General features: G+C 35.5%; 1 pseudogene; it reads left to right on the top strand.

The window, feature by feature from the left end:
- Window positions 1-4,127: 4,127 nt before the first annotated feature.
- LOC107720628 (gastrula zinc finger protein XlCGF58.1-like) lies at window positions 4,128-11,618 on the top strand (annotated as a pseudogene).
- Window positions 11,619-15,110: the final 3,492 nt, after the last annotated feature.

Genomic DNA, 15,110 nt, shown 5'->3' with positions numbered 1-15,110 from the left:
TTAATATTTTTTTTTCCCCCCCCCCCCCCATCTGCCTGGTCTTATAACATCTTGAAGTATCTATTAGGGTTTTACATAAAATCAACAAAAACAACAACGTGTCAATTAGGTACTTTTTTTAATGACGTGAAATTGTAGCAAAAATGACAGTGTTCTAACAACAGTTTTTAGCAGAATACATTAATGAATGACAATCGACATTAAACATAAATAAATGCTTAAAGAAATCAAACAAAATAGAACATAAAATAGTGAATTGAAGACCAAGCTCCAGTGAAATATCGTCACAATCCTCTATTATGCCTTTTAAGTTAATCATTATCTGTATTTTTTTTTTGTGATTGAATGGCAGTTTCTCTCTGCAGAGATGGTTCTTTAAAGGTTCTTTACATGCAGTAATGGTTTTATTTAGAACCATAGCATTCCGAAGAACCCTTTTATGCTGAAATGGTTCTTTGTGTAACGTTTTAGGGTTCTTTTCCCGCTCTTTTGTTTTTCAAATCTTTAACTGAATTCAATTTTTTGAATGCTCCTGCTAAATACACCTATTGTAGCCTATACCTGAAAATAAAAAACTGTTTATTTTATTTGTATATTATGTGTAGGCCTATTTGTAATGTGTATCTTTGTTCTCATTTTTTAATAACAAAGATAAAGTAATGACAAAGATTTTTATCTTCACCCACTTTGGCCTAAATATCCGCCATACTTTTTTAAATATGTTGTTACCTTGAAAGGCTGTTACTTAAGGCATCACAGGGTTTGTGGGGAAATTGTGCATTTATTGATGCATCATAATGCACGTCTTTCATCTCAGATGCAAAGAAAGTGGTTTAAGTCTCACAGCTTTTATTCCTTGTGCCAGTCAGTAGGCACATCACCCAACAATTAGAGTTTTTTCAGAGAACTAACTCAACACTTGGCTAAAGTCATCAGTGTTTGCAGTAGCTGGCAAGGAGGAGTCTCAGCTTCCTCATCATCCTGGACAAACCTCTGGTCCTCTCGCTCATCTCAAAGTCCGCATCTCGCCTGATTCAGATTACGCTCCTGAAAGAAAGTTTTCCCGAACTCATAAGTGCTGATCATGACGGCACAGGCGGGAGCAACTTTGATCACTCTAAACGTGAAACCTGAAAAAAAAAAAAAAAAAAAAAATTTGTGATATTTTTGCCATATCGCCCACCCCGAGGGGGAACAAATCTTATTTAAGTTGGTTTGCCTACCGCCCAAAAAGAAAATAAGAAGACGTCTTCAATCGACAATCAGCAGCAACTTTTCTGAAGTGAGAAGAGTATTAGCAGCTTCGTGCGCTTTGGTTATTTTACGTTATTATAATTATATATTTGAAGTTTTACTGCCAAATAACTATATGGGAACTTTTAAATCCATCATCAAAGGTAATTGTGAATCTGTATTATAAATGAGAAATAGCCTAAGTTTGATACAAGAAAATTTAGCTGTCTTTAAACATTAAATATAGCTCTGTCGAGCTCGTCATTTTTTTTAAGGTTTTATGACCATTGCCATTTTCTGTATATCGATCTAAGTCTTTTATTGATATGAATGTAGTTATTGGAAACTCTAACTATAGATTGATATGGACATATACTGCTTTACAGTAGTTATTTATTTGGTGGTTAATGTAACGTTCTCCAACACACACACAAAAGTAGTCATTTGTATTTGTTTTGATGTATTATTGACATTTTATCAAAGAAAGTTCTCAGATTATGACCAATAATTCTATAAAAGAGTTCTATACTCTTAGCAGCAAAAAATGTAACTCAAATAGTCAGTTTCTACTACAAACACGTATAATAAAGTGAGATATCTGGTGATAATCCTGTAAAGCTTGTTTCTCTGTTAACAGCTGCTAAACCTCTTTATTTAATCTCGGTAGTTTCCTTTCACCTCATTCGTTATGCTGATGTCTTCAGATCACCTGTAAACTGCCACTGAAAGCTCTTTTAATTGATTAAAGCATACGTTAAAAAACTGATTTGTTCTATCTGATTTAGGCAGATCTGCTCCTATCACACAGCACTTTACCTTCAGTAAAGCTCCTCCTACAGGAATTTACCCAAATTCTGGAATATTCTCATTAGTCTATAAGTGAAGACAGTTCATGAAAGAACAGTGGGAACAAGAGTGATCCGGAACCCTGCAGAATGGAACATGAACATGCTGAAGAACAAATAGGTTGGTGTTTATTCTTGATTATTCATTAATGATGCTAAAGAACATTAAGGTTATAAAACTTAGGTCAGTTCATCAGTGGTAATGGTGAATGCATGTTTTGGTTGAAAAGAGCTGTAAAACAGTAGCATATAATATATGGGACACTTTCCATGAACTATACCAAATGGAGCCTGAAACTCAAGTCACCTTTAATTCCATAGTACTTTACACAATACAGATTGCTTCAAAGCAGCTACAAAATAGTAACAATTTCTTCTTGTTCTTGTTGGTAGATTAGACAAACCAAGACTCATGATTTGTTTGTTTCATCAAGTTTTAAACTCTTCATGTTTGACCAATCCCCAAAGAGGTTCTGACCATTTAGACATTGTCTTTAGGTCAGAGTGCTTTTTTTTTTTTTTTAGTTTTACCTAGAATTGATTAATACTAGCATATTGGAATTTAAAGGGATAGTTCAACCAAAAATGAAAATGTGCTGTTAATTTACTCAACCTCAGGCCATCCGAGATGTAGGTTACTTTTTTCTTCAGTAGAACAGTAAAGAAGTTTTTTTTATCTGAAACTGTGGTCCTTGGTGATTTAGTAATTTAAGAAAAGAAAGTTACATTAACTGTGAACACTGTGAATCCATCAAAGCTGTTTTCCTGTCTGCCGCCTGAGATTCTGCGATAGGCTCTTGCATCCCTGTGACCTTACATAGAACAAGCAGTTTGGAAACTGAATGGACAAAGTGCTTAAATATTGGAAAAAATATTGGTAAATCCAAATAACGAAATATTGGTAAATCCAAATAACGGCCAATCTCTAATATGAATGCATCAAAATAATCGTCGTTTAGCAATTGACGTCTTCTGCTGTTACGTTAGGATTTACTTTTATGTTCTTCCCCTTCACATTTCTCACTTTTTTGTATGATTTACACTCTTAAGAATAAAGGTGCTTAAAAGGTTCTTCACAGCGATGTCATAGAAGAACCATTTTTGGTTCCACAAAGAACCATCCCTTTCTTACCTTTTTATAATCTGAAGAACCTTCTTTCGCCACAAAGAACCTTTTGTGAAACAGAAAGGCTCTTCAGGTGTTAAAGGTTATTTATGGAACCATTTAGACAAATAGGTTCTTCTATGGCATCGTGAAGCACCTTTATTATTAGTGTACTGAAAATTAAACCTTTCTTACTTACATTTTAGACCTAATGGAAGAGAATGAAGAGAGTGAAGAACTGACTGAAGCAGAGGAGAAACATCATGTTGTTAAAACTGGAGAAAAATCTTTGAGTTTCTCACAGACTAAAAGTAATTTATTGAAAAGAAGAGCCAAAACATCTTTAACCTGCCCTCAGTGTGGAAAGAGTTTTGCATACAAACAAAGTCTTAAAGTTCACCTGAAAATCCACACTGGAGAGAGGCCACACACATGTGATCAATGTGGGAAGAGTTTCACACAAAAATCCAGACTTAAGGAGCACATGAAAATCCACACTGGAGAGAAACCATATACATGTGATCAGTGTGGGAAGAGTTTCAGTAAGGCCAACCCCTTTAAATTACATCTGCGTTATCATTCTGGAAAAAGACCATATAACTGTGATCAAGTTTTATTCTTTTTCAGAATTCTCCAGAAAATTTTTGGGGCTTCATCAAAAGAGTATAATATTGTAATTAATGTCATTCCTAATGGTAAAAAAAAAAAACTTTGGGATCTTTGAGTAAGAACCCACTTATGTCATTTTTAGTAGACTACAATCCCAATATGTTTTGTCTTTAATGGGCATAAAGAATAACAAATCTATATAAAGTCAAAAATTACTTACTACTTACTTTAATCTTGTATCATTTTGTTCATTTGGTTCACGCTCCCCCCTCTGGCTGTTTTTTATTTTTTATTTTTTATTTTTTTTATTATTATTGTCGCCTCACGTTGATGACGTCACCGCTAGCGCGCTCACACAGCGTTGAGTCTTTCTGAGGAAAAAAAAAGAAAGAAGAAAAAAAAAAGAGTCTTTCTGAGGTGAGGTAAACAGTTCATGGGGTTTCTCTCTTATTTATACATTAACACCGCTTTTTAAAGTAACAGCCTACAGAGTTATTTCTGTAACGTATTGTTTTCATTTGCTGCTATTTGTGCGTCTTTTCTGGCGTCTGCTGTCTGAAATAAACATTTAGCCTAGCAGACAACGATGTGAAGAACTAATGCTAAATACATATATTAATTTTGTGTGTTTTCGTATGTTCGTGTATATGATTGTTTCGATGTTTGGAGCAGCAATGGCATTGTTACTGAAAGCCACTTGATCAAAAGTCAGAGTATGATATTCATCACACGGGATCTTTTAAATCCATCACAAGAGGTAACGTTACATAAATATTAATATATAGATAAATATTTTTGACGTTGTAAAATATTGTCTGGTCGTGCTCTTTCATTTTAAAGAAAAAAAATAGTAATACTCTACAAAACAAGTTTATTTTCTTTTTTTTTTATGACTAAATGCAATGACTGTAGTTGTAAATTAAACTACATTAGGTTTATAAAACATTATGATCGTTATTTAACTGTGGTTAATGAAACAGTCTCTCATCTCCATGATAAGGCTAAAGAGTGAGTGTCACAAATAACTGCTGCCGAATAGCCTTTTCATGTCAAAAATAGATAATAATTTTAAAAATAGATTGACTCACAGACAAAATATAAATATATAGAATATGTGAATTTGTTTTAAAACAAATTACCATACATCTAATTGGTTGGATATATAAAGACAAACAGCATGTTTAAATTGTGTGAATTAATGAAAGCATCAATTTGATGATTTATGTTGTATTTATGACATATTTATGTTCGTTTTTGGCAGTTTTGCTCCTCCTACCACACAGTGAAGCTCCTCCCACAGCAATTCACCAGTTAATGCTGAATATTTCCACAAGTGAAGATGACAGAGTTGGCGAAAGAACATTGAAGAACATGAGTGATCCAGAACCCTGCAGAATTAAACAGGAAGATACTGAAGAACCAATAGGTTGGTGTTTACTCTTAATTTTTCAATAAGGTTATAAAACTTCAAACAGGCCATCAGATTTATTGGTTTATGGTTTCAGTTAGAAAAATCATAAGAGCTGTGATATAATCAGTTAAAAGGGGCTTTCGCACTGCATAGATATAAGAACTTAGTGTAGGGGAATTTGTAATACCCCATTAGGGATATGCCGGTATCAAATTTACATGCTGCGATTAATTGCTAATGCTTTTATCACGGTATACGGTATTGCCACGGTATTGAAATTTAGTTGCAAAAAAGTGTTGTCATAATAAAGTATAACAGGTTTAATAACTGTTTTCTTATAACAAAAATAACTGAACATTTAAAAACAATAAAGCAATATACAAAAAAGTAAAAAAAAATGTACACAGATTAAAGTGCAAAAAGAATTATAAAGACCAATAGTTATCACTTTACAATAAGATCTCATATTAGTTAACCTTAGTTAATGCATTAACATTAACAATGAGCAATAGCTACAGAAGTCATAAACTCTTAGTTTATGTTAGCTCATTAAATAACACAGTTGCAACTTTTGATTTGAACAACGTGCTATTAAATATTGGAATTATCTAAGATTAATGAATGTTAACAATAATTTTTCATTGGCAGTTTGTTAACTAATGAATTAACTAATGAAGCCCTAATATAAAGTGTGTGACCGAACAATAAAGAATCAAAACACTTTCATATATAATATACAATATCTTTGTAATCTCATCAGCTGACAGTGTAGACGCCTGACAAACGTTGTTGTTGTTGTGTTTAGGGTTCAGATCGCACTATATGTGGAGAATAATGCACGGCACTTTTAATGCATTTTTTTTTTAAAGTGGTGTTTATCGGTTTTTGTAAATAAACTCTTCATATGTTCAGCTAATTGTCAGCCTCTTACATGTATGCTTCTCGTAAACAATTAGCGGGTATGCATATAAACAGCTTTTTAATGAACAGAGTAGAATAATCATGGCTGATAGTAAGGCATGCAAAAGTAAAAGTAAACCAAATAGCTATTACTACTTGCCAAACTTGTTAATGAAAACAAGGATATTTTGGAGTTGGGATAACCTCCAAAACCAAAAAAGATCCATGGGAAAACGTGTGTGCAAATAAATGCAGTGTGTTTCTAAAATGTTTACATTCTGAGGCAGATTGCCACCAACAGCCATTTTAGCCCTGCTGAAAAAAATACATTAGAAACCATCACAGAATTTGTAATGGTTTTACTGGTTATAATGGGAATTGTACTGGTTTTAATGGTAACTGTAATGGTGCCTGTTGGTCTCTACTGGTAAGTGGTTGCCTTCTATTGGTGGCTCGGAACATGTCCCAAAACACACTACAGGAAACCATTTTTAATGGTTTTAATGGTTAAAAGTTGATGGTTTATATTGTTTGGTGGGGGTCGGTGACGTGGTGGGCAAGTGACGTAACCGGTGTTGCGGCTTAACACTGGTATAACCGTCAAGACCGTCTATCGCGGCAAGCCTAGCACAGGCCAAAAAGTTGTAGCACATGTTCATTTCTTGTTTATTTCATGTTTACATTTAACAGTAAAGCACTAAGCTTGAGTTGGGAAGCTTACAAAATATATTTTATTAACAACAGTAACATGTACAAAATCTAATTTTTATGTAGAAAAGGTATATATTGTACTCTTATTAAATGTACCATTATTCTTCTATAGTCTTATATGGAACTGACCAACAACTTCAGTGATTATGTGTGATTTAGTCGCAAACTGAAGAAAAGTTTGTTTTTCAAAGCACTTTGTGACTTTTCTTACTTCATACACAAAAAAGAGTAAAATTGATAAAATCTGATTTCTTGAAGATTTGATATTTCATAATAGTGATTTTATAATTGTTATTTTATAATTTCAAAATATAAAGAAAAAAGTATGAATGACTAATAAGCCAATAAGTGCTCCTCTGCTGCTATCTACAGGTTATTATGGTGATTTGATGTATTTTTTAATTTTACATAAATGTTTGTTCGCCGCAGTATATTTTGGTCATCCCATTGAAAATAACATTCAAATTGGATCATTTTGGAGCTTTAAAGTGCTGGAAACAGTTGTGTGAAATGCTTGTAAGTCATTGAAAATTGCTTGAATTTCTCTCGCAAATGGTTGTACAAACCCTGAAATGAATAATGTAATAACATTCGACTATTTCTGCCACAACACCATGGTTATAGCAGAGATTATCTTACTATAGGGAGATGAGGGGGTCTGTATTACTTACTATTGGAGAAAGCGTAACGGCTAACTTGGATCACGTGTGCCGTAATAACCAATCACATTACAGCTTGACGTCATTGAATTTCAGTCAGAGTTGTGCGACACTCAGTCACCATTTACGGATACCATAGGAATGAATGAGAAGTGTCGTAAGCTGAATCCCACCTGTTGCAAAAAGTCAGTGACTTCTCTTATAAAACGGCTTTTATTCGTTGTTAACTCTAAAAAAAAAAAGTTAAATCCAAAAGTATTGCTTAGTGTAAAACACGTTGAAGATTAGCAGATAGGCTGTCGATTTATTAAATGATAAGGCGTTTCCTCTTAAAAGCTGTTTATTTAGTGTAGTAAAGCCTCTCCTCCATTGACATCCATTAAAAAAAAAGGCCTGGTCTCCTTTCCGTTAGCATTAGCAGTTACGCTTTTTTGGCTAATGGTTGCAGGCTTGCCTTTATTGGCTTTGGTTATAGTTAGTGTTAGTGCTTCTGGTTTTCTACGTCAGCGCCATTTGAGCGGTTTATAACAGAGATTTCTGTGCAGAATTTGAATGATTCTCACTGGATCTCGCAGCAACCTTATTCATTGTGCGGTGAATTCAAACACTTCTCACTGGATCTTGCAGCGCTGTGCTGTAACAGTGGCGCGAGATCAAATTTGGTTCCCGAGTAAAGCTGTTCTGTTCTGACAAGTTTGTTTGCATCGCGGTCCGAGCTGATAAACGGTCCGTGCTGCGCAGCTCAAACAAGTAGCAGGATTTTGTTACGCTTTTGTTTCGTGTGCCGTGTGATGTTTCTCATACGCAACAGAAATGGCAATGCGAGTTGAACAATGTGGTGGTCGCGCCAGTGCGACTGCTCACAAAATTTACTCGCACTGGCAGAAAAAATAGTCGCAAAATGCAACCATTTGGTCGCAGTCTGGAGCCCTGTAATGTTTCACAGATTTAGGAGCTAGTTTTAGCGCTAAAACCCCTCTGTGAAATACTCTTAGAGCAAAAATTTAGGAGTCCTAAATTTAGGATTGACATGCCCATTATTATTATTTTTTTTTCAGATTTTCTTCTAAATCGACACGTTATGAGCTACTTTTAGCCTTAAGGTGTTTTGTGAATATGGGCCCAGGAGTCAAAGTTGAAGTTTAGTAGGTTGACAGTGTTTACTGAAGACAAAGATCTCCACACTTCCATAGGCCATAGAAAATGAGTGAGAGGATCCAGCCTCAACACTGCGGAAAACACCAATTCACAAGCTGATCAGCCAAACTGAACATGGTGTCTTTATGGTGCATGTCGGCAGTGTTGTCTCCAGCAGGGGCCGGGCGAGCATGGAGGTGGAGCTCAGGTAGACAATATTATCGCAATAATTTTTAAACTCGATTATTGATATCACCCAGCCCTAGTGCGTACTTTGCTTTGAAACAGACTATATACTTACTTAATTGAATCACAGTCTTTTGCTTTTTGATATCAAAAAGCCATATCACACTTATGATTTTAGTTTGACAGATACTTTCCCAAAGCAATAATGAAAAACAATGTTATAGACCTTTTATGTTTTTAGTAGAAGTTTTAAAATATTTTTGGTTCATTTTGAAACTGTGGCGGCAAAGATTAGACTATGACAGTCTGCCACATTGTAGGTAATTAATAGGAAACTGATTTTTTTGTTGTTGATGAAAATCACACTTTTGAACCCTTTGAACTTTTTTGCTTTAATTTTAGGCCTGTTAGAAGTGAAAAAGGAGATTGAAGAACTGACTGAAGTGGAAGAGAAACATCATGTCAAAACTGAAGAGAAATCCTTGAGTCCCTCATTGAAAACAAATGACAAAATATGTTTCACTTGCCCTCAGTGTGGAAAGAGTTTCTCATGTAAGCAAAATCTTGATCTTCACATTAAATTTCATCGTGGAGGGAAGCCGTATGAATGTGAGCAGTGTGATAAGATTTTCACAATAATAGGGAACCTTAATGAACACATGAAAATTCACACTGCAGAGAAGCCACACATCTGTGATCAGTGTGGGAAGAGTTTCCCACAAAAACGAAACCTTGATGAACATAAGAAAATCCACACTCTGGAGAAGCCATACACATGTGATCAATGTGGGAAGAGTTTCCCATTTAAAGGAAACCTTGACGAACATACGAGGATCCACACTGGAGAGAAGCCGCACAAATGTGATCAGTGTGGGAAGAGCTTTGCACAAAAAGGAAACCTTAACGTACACATGAAAATCCACACTAGAGAGAAACTTCACACATGTGATCAAAGTGGGAAGAGTTTCACACAAAAACCACCCTTTAATGATCACATGAAAATCCACACTGGAGCGAAGCCATACACATGTGATCAGTGCGGGAAGAGTTTCACTCAAAAAGGAGCCCTTAATGAACACATGAGAATCCACAATGGAGAAAAACCGCACACCTGTGATCACTGTGGGAAGAGTTATGCACGAAAAGGAGTGCTTAATGATCACATGAAAATCCACACTGAAGAGAAGCCATACACATGTGATCAATGTGGGAAGAGTTTCAGAAAATCAAGTGTTTTTAAAGTACATCTGCGTACTCATTCTAGAGAAAGACTGTATAACTGTGACCAGTGCAATAAAACGTTTTTTAGGCCAGATTTCCTGAAGGACCACATGAAAGTTCATACTAAGGTGAAGCCTTTTGTATGTTATTTATGTGGAAAGAGTTTTAGTCAGATGGGTGCATTAAAACTACACCAGAAAAGACACAGCGGTGTGAAGGATCATGTTTGCTCTGAGTGTGGGAAGAGTTTTTTTACAGATGGTGCACTGAAAGTGCACCAGACAGTTCACACCAGAGAAACACCTTATAAGTGTTTACTCTGTGACAAGAGCTTCAAGCGGTCTGAATATCTGAAAATACACGAGAGAATCCACACTGGAGAGAAGCCATATGCATGTGATCAGTGTGGGAAGAGCTTCAGAATAAAAGGAACCCTCAACGAACACATGCAGATCCACACTGGAGAGAAGCCATATGCATGTGATCAGTGTGGGAAGAGCTTCAGAATAAAAGGAACCCTCAACGAACACATGCAGATCCACACTGGAGAGAAGCCATATGCATGTGATCAGTGTGGGAAGAGCTTCAGAATAAAAGGAACCCTCAACGAACACATGCAGATCCACACTGGAGAGAAGCCATATGCATGTGATCAGTGTGGGAAGAGCTTCAGAATAAAAGGAACCCTCAACGAACACATGCAGATCCACACTGGAGAGAAGCCACACACATGTAATCAGTGTGGGAAAACTTTTGTGCATAAAGGAAACCTTAACGTACACATGAAAAGCCACACTGGAGTGAAACCATACACATGTGATCAGTGTGGGAAGAGTTTTGCACAAAAAGCACCCCTTAATGATCACATGACAATCCACACTGGAGAGAAGCCACACACATGTGATCAATGTGGAAAGAGTTTCAGAAAATCAAGTGTTTTTAAAGTACATGTGCATACTCATTCCAGAGAAAGGCTGTATAACTCTGACCAGTGCAGTAAAAAATATTTTAGTGCAGATTTCCTGAAGGACCACCTGAAAGTTCATTCAAAGGAGAAGCCTCATGTGTGTTATTTGTGTGGAAAGAGTTTTAGTAACATGGATACATTAAAATCACACCAGAAAAGACAGCGGTGTGAAGGATCATGTTTGCTCTGAGTGTGGTAATGCTTTTTTTACAGATGGTGAACTGAAAGTGCACAGGACAGTTCACACTAGAGAAACACCTTATAAGTGTTCACTTTGTGACAAGAGATTCAAACGGGCAATATATCTAAAAATACATGAAAGGATCCACACTGGAGAAAAGCCGTATCACTGCCATTCATGTGGGAAGAGTTTCACTCAATTAGCTTCTCTACTCTTTCATAAAAAAAGATGCAAGTCGGAAATTACAGTAAGTTCAAGTTCTGATCTTCCAGGTGTGGTGCTGTGTAGGGCTGCATCAAACGATTATTTTGATAATCAATCAAAAGACTATTAGAAAAATTAACCGATCAACTGATTATTGATTAATTCTGAGATTAATCAGTAGGCTTTGATCAATTATTCAGCTTTTGCAGTTATTAAAAATGTTGAGTCATACTTATACCCATTTTAACTAATAAATAAAACAAGGAAACCACTCCAGGTTTTGAAAATGTATTTTTTAATAAACTTCAAGTAAACTGAATTGACTTTCAGGTTTTCTGTCATCCGTGATTTGATTTGATACAAAGCATGCAAATTAAGTATGCAGGTATAGGAACCCACCCCAGAGTGTAGAGTTTCACCAGTCCTTATCCAATCAGCTAACTGTTCAAAGAATGGGACAGGGGCACCAAGGGCCATTAAATAAATAAGATGAGAGTCTTATTTGACAATAAAGAGAACAGGAACTGGCAGAAACCTCTTGCTGGAAACTTTGCTTAACAGAATCATTCATTCAGTGTCATCATCTTTACCTTGAATGTTAAACACAATGTACTTCACCTTAGTTTTTTTGTGTGATATGTCAGGATGTAGGATCAGCAGATCTTAAACAGATTCTTAAATTTCTAATCCCACAATGAACACTAAAACTCTGTGCAGGAAACAGAAATGATTAGTTCACCTCGCAAGTTCACCTTTGATTCAGAGTCATTTGTTCATCCTGTAATAGTCCCATAGGCTAAGGCTATGCAGTCTGCACTGGAAACTTTGGGTCTTTGGGCCTTAGTCATTCTTTTGTAACATTATGTGACAGCCTTATAATGGATACAGAAATTAGTTAAAAATTCCCAATGGTTTTCGGAGCTGGTTCAGAACCAGGATCTGGGCACCGGTCCAGGATTTTTTTCTTTTGAGTGGAAAAGCGCGGCCCGATTCCCAATTTGTCTCCGGCTCCGGTACCAGCCCTGGTGAAAAAGCGGTATGAGACTCCTGGTCTTCACTTCTAAATTTCCTACACTATACTCCCACCACTGAAGGTGTGCTATGTGAGGTTTTAAAGAATTGAAATGATAAACTGGATGATTTAATTCTTTGAAGCCTCCAATCCCCATTGATCCTGCCCAGCCTCAAGTCTCCTTCCTTGCTGCTGGTCCCACCCAGCCTCCCGCTCATTCTACCCATGCTATGACCTACTATATTTGCTAAATACAACTGCTATAATCTGCTAAATATAACTTGAGTACACTGAAATTGGTACGGAAGCTGTGTACGGAATGGTATACTAACTCCTAATGTATGCAATGTGTATACTGTTAATAGTATGTGCATTTTCTGTATGTATAGACTTTCTGGATAACCTACTGAAATCTAATGTATGCATCTAGGGACACACTGCAAGGGATACTATGACTGGAGGCGGGATAATAAATTCACACATCGATTATGGGTCTCGTCTTAATTATAAATTAAAATTTTGATGATGGCTGGGACTTAATCTACCATACATCTTGGGGGATTTTGCTGTGAATTAGTTATTTTTACCTATGTATAATTGAAGTATTCTACACAGTAAAAAGTTGTTCCTGTAAGGAGCTTTACTGTTACCTGAACCCTAAAAATGAGCTAACCTGTCAATTTGATTCAAACATGATAATCTTATTTTTGACAGTTAATTAACATGTTACCATAGTAAGCACATTTTTATGTTAACATTTTTTTCAGTGTACATTATTTTTTTTTTTGCTTAGCAAAATTAAATCTAATCAACTGATTTGAAGTCAAAAACATGATTTAATTTAATTCCACTGAATCAACTTGACTTCATGCCAACAACATTTTTATGGGTTAGAGCAAGTCTAGTGGTGAGTAGAGTCAAAAGGAAAGACATTTTTCACTCATGTGTAAACAGTAAGCAGTATGTTTGTGTGCCATTCCAAACACAGCCTTGGTCCTGGATGCCCGAAATAGCCACCTGGAAGCATTGCAAATTAAGCTGCCCAGTGAACTGTCCTTAAAATGTACAATTTAAAAACTCAAAACCAATCAGATACTTTCTGACTTTCAAATATAACTAAAATTGAATTTAATGATTTATACCTATTCTAATAGAATAACATGGGGCCTTCTAAAGGGACATGGAGATGCCTTCACTCGCTTCTTGGGAGAATGCAAAACCTATACAACTGAACTGACATATAAAGCATAGCAATTAAATAGCAAAACCAATCTAGTTTTTTATTTATTTACAAGATAGCATGTCAAGAGAAGAAGAGAAATGAATAAGACAGTTAATAAGCTACATGGTAGTTTATGACATCTGCGTTTAGTAAATATGTTATAAGTGGTATAACTGGATGTTCTAAGCACAACAATGAAGAAAAAGTAAAAGTTCTATATATATATATATATATATATATATATAAACATGCAAGCAAAAGAACATTTAAAAAACTTCTATTTCTATAATACAGCATCATTTTTGCAATATAATAGACAAATCATGATGATTTAATTTAAATCATAAAGTGAAAGTGAAAATGACAAATGTTTTTCTTCATTGTGAACTCTCCGATGCAGTTTCAGTTGAGAATCTGTAAAAAAAAAATGTCTTCCCACAATCAATGCAGATAAAACTCTTCACACCATTGTGATGTTTCTGATGTAATTTTAAAGTGTTCAACAGACAAAAACTTATTCCACACAAGGAACACGTGAGGCTTCTGTTTTATATGAACTTTTGGTTCTTCAGGGATTCTGCCCAAATAAAAAAATTTTGAAATGGTCTTTCTCCAGAATGAGAACGCACATGTAATTTAGGAGTGCTCACAACTGAATCTCACAATCTGAGATAAAGCACCAGAAATGTATAAAGCAGAGGTCTCAAACTCAATTCCTGGAGGGCCACAGCTCTGCACAGTTTAGCTCCAACTCTAATCACACACACCTGATCCAGCTAATCAAGGTCTTCAGGATTAAACTTCAAAGCAGGTGTGAGTTGGAGCTGTTTGGAGCTAAACTGCAGAGCTGTGGCCTTCCAGAAGTTGAGTTGGAGACCTCTGATATAAAGCAAGTACAAATGACTCCCATCTTTACAGTAGTATTTTCTGCTGCTTTCATGTGTGTCCATTTTAATCTAAACATAGTTTTAAAGGAATTATATCATTAATTCTTCATGGACTCAGTATAAAGTATTTAATAATGCTTCAAGTATACAAATTAATTTGAACAATTTAGTAAAACAAGTATCTAAAGTGTATTTTATGATTGTGTAAATATTAGGGCTGTCAGCATTAACAGCACTAATGTAAAACGTGAAGTAATGTAAAATGTGGTTCTTGTGAGAATACAGCAGTAAAACCAGACAGATTTTGAGAATACAGCAGTTTTATACTCTTTCGCCATAGCCTATATTCAGACTCAAATAATCAGTTTATACCACAGATACTTTGAATAACAGCGAGATCTCTGTTGATCAAAGGCTCGTTTCAGGAGTCAGACAGCTGCTGTAAAAGCCTCGTTACTTCATGTCAATAGTTCCTGTTTTAACCTCATTCATTATGCTGATGTCTTCAGATCATGTGTAAACTGCTACCTAAAGCTCATTTCATTGGCATCAACGGTGTAAATGCCCAGCTAATGTGTTAAATAGAATTTGTAATATATATGTAAAAGTCTGTAATATAT

Source organism: Sinocyclocheilus rhinocerous, unplaced genomic scaffold, assembly GCF_001515625.1.
Source record: "Sinocyclocheilus rhinocerous isolate Xijiao unplaced genomic scaffold, SAMN03320098_v1.1 scaffold1274, whole genome shotgun sequence".
Taxonomy (NCBI): domain Eukaryota; kingdom Metazoa; phylum Chordata; class Actinopteri; order Cypriniformes; family Cyprinidae; genus Sinocyclocheilus; species Sinocyclocheilus rhinocerous.
Note: the sequence above shows the minus strand (reverse complement) of the source record. Positions and strands in the feature narration are given on the sequence as shown.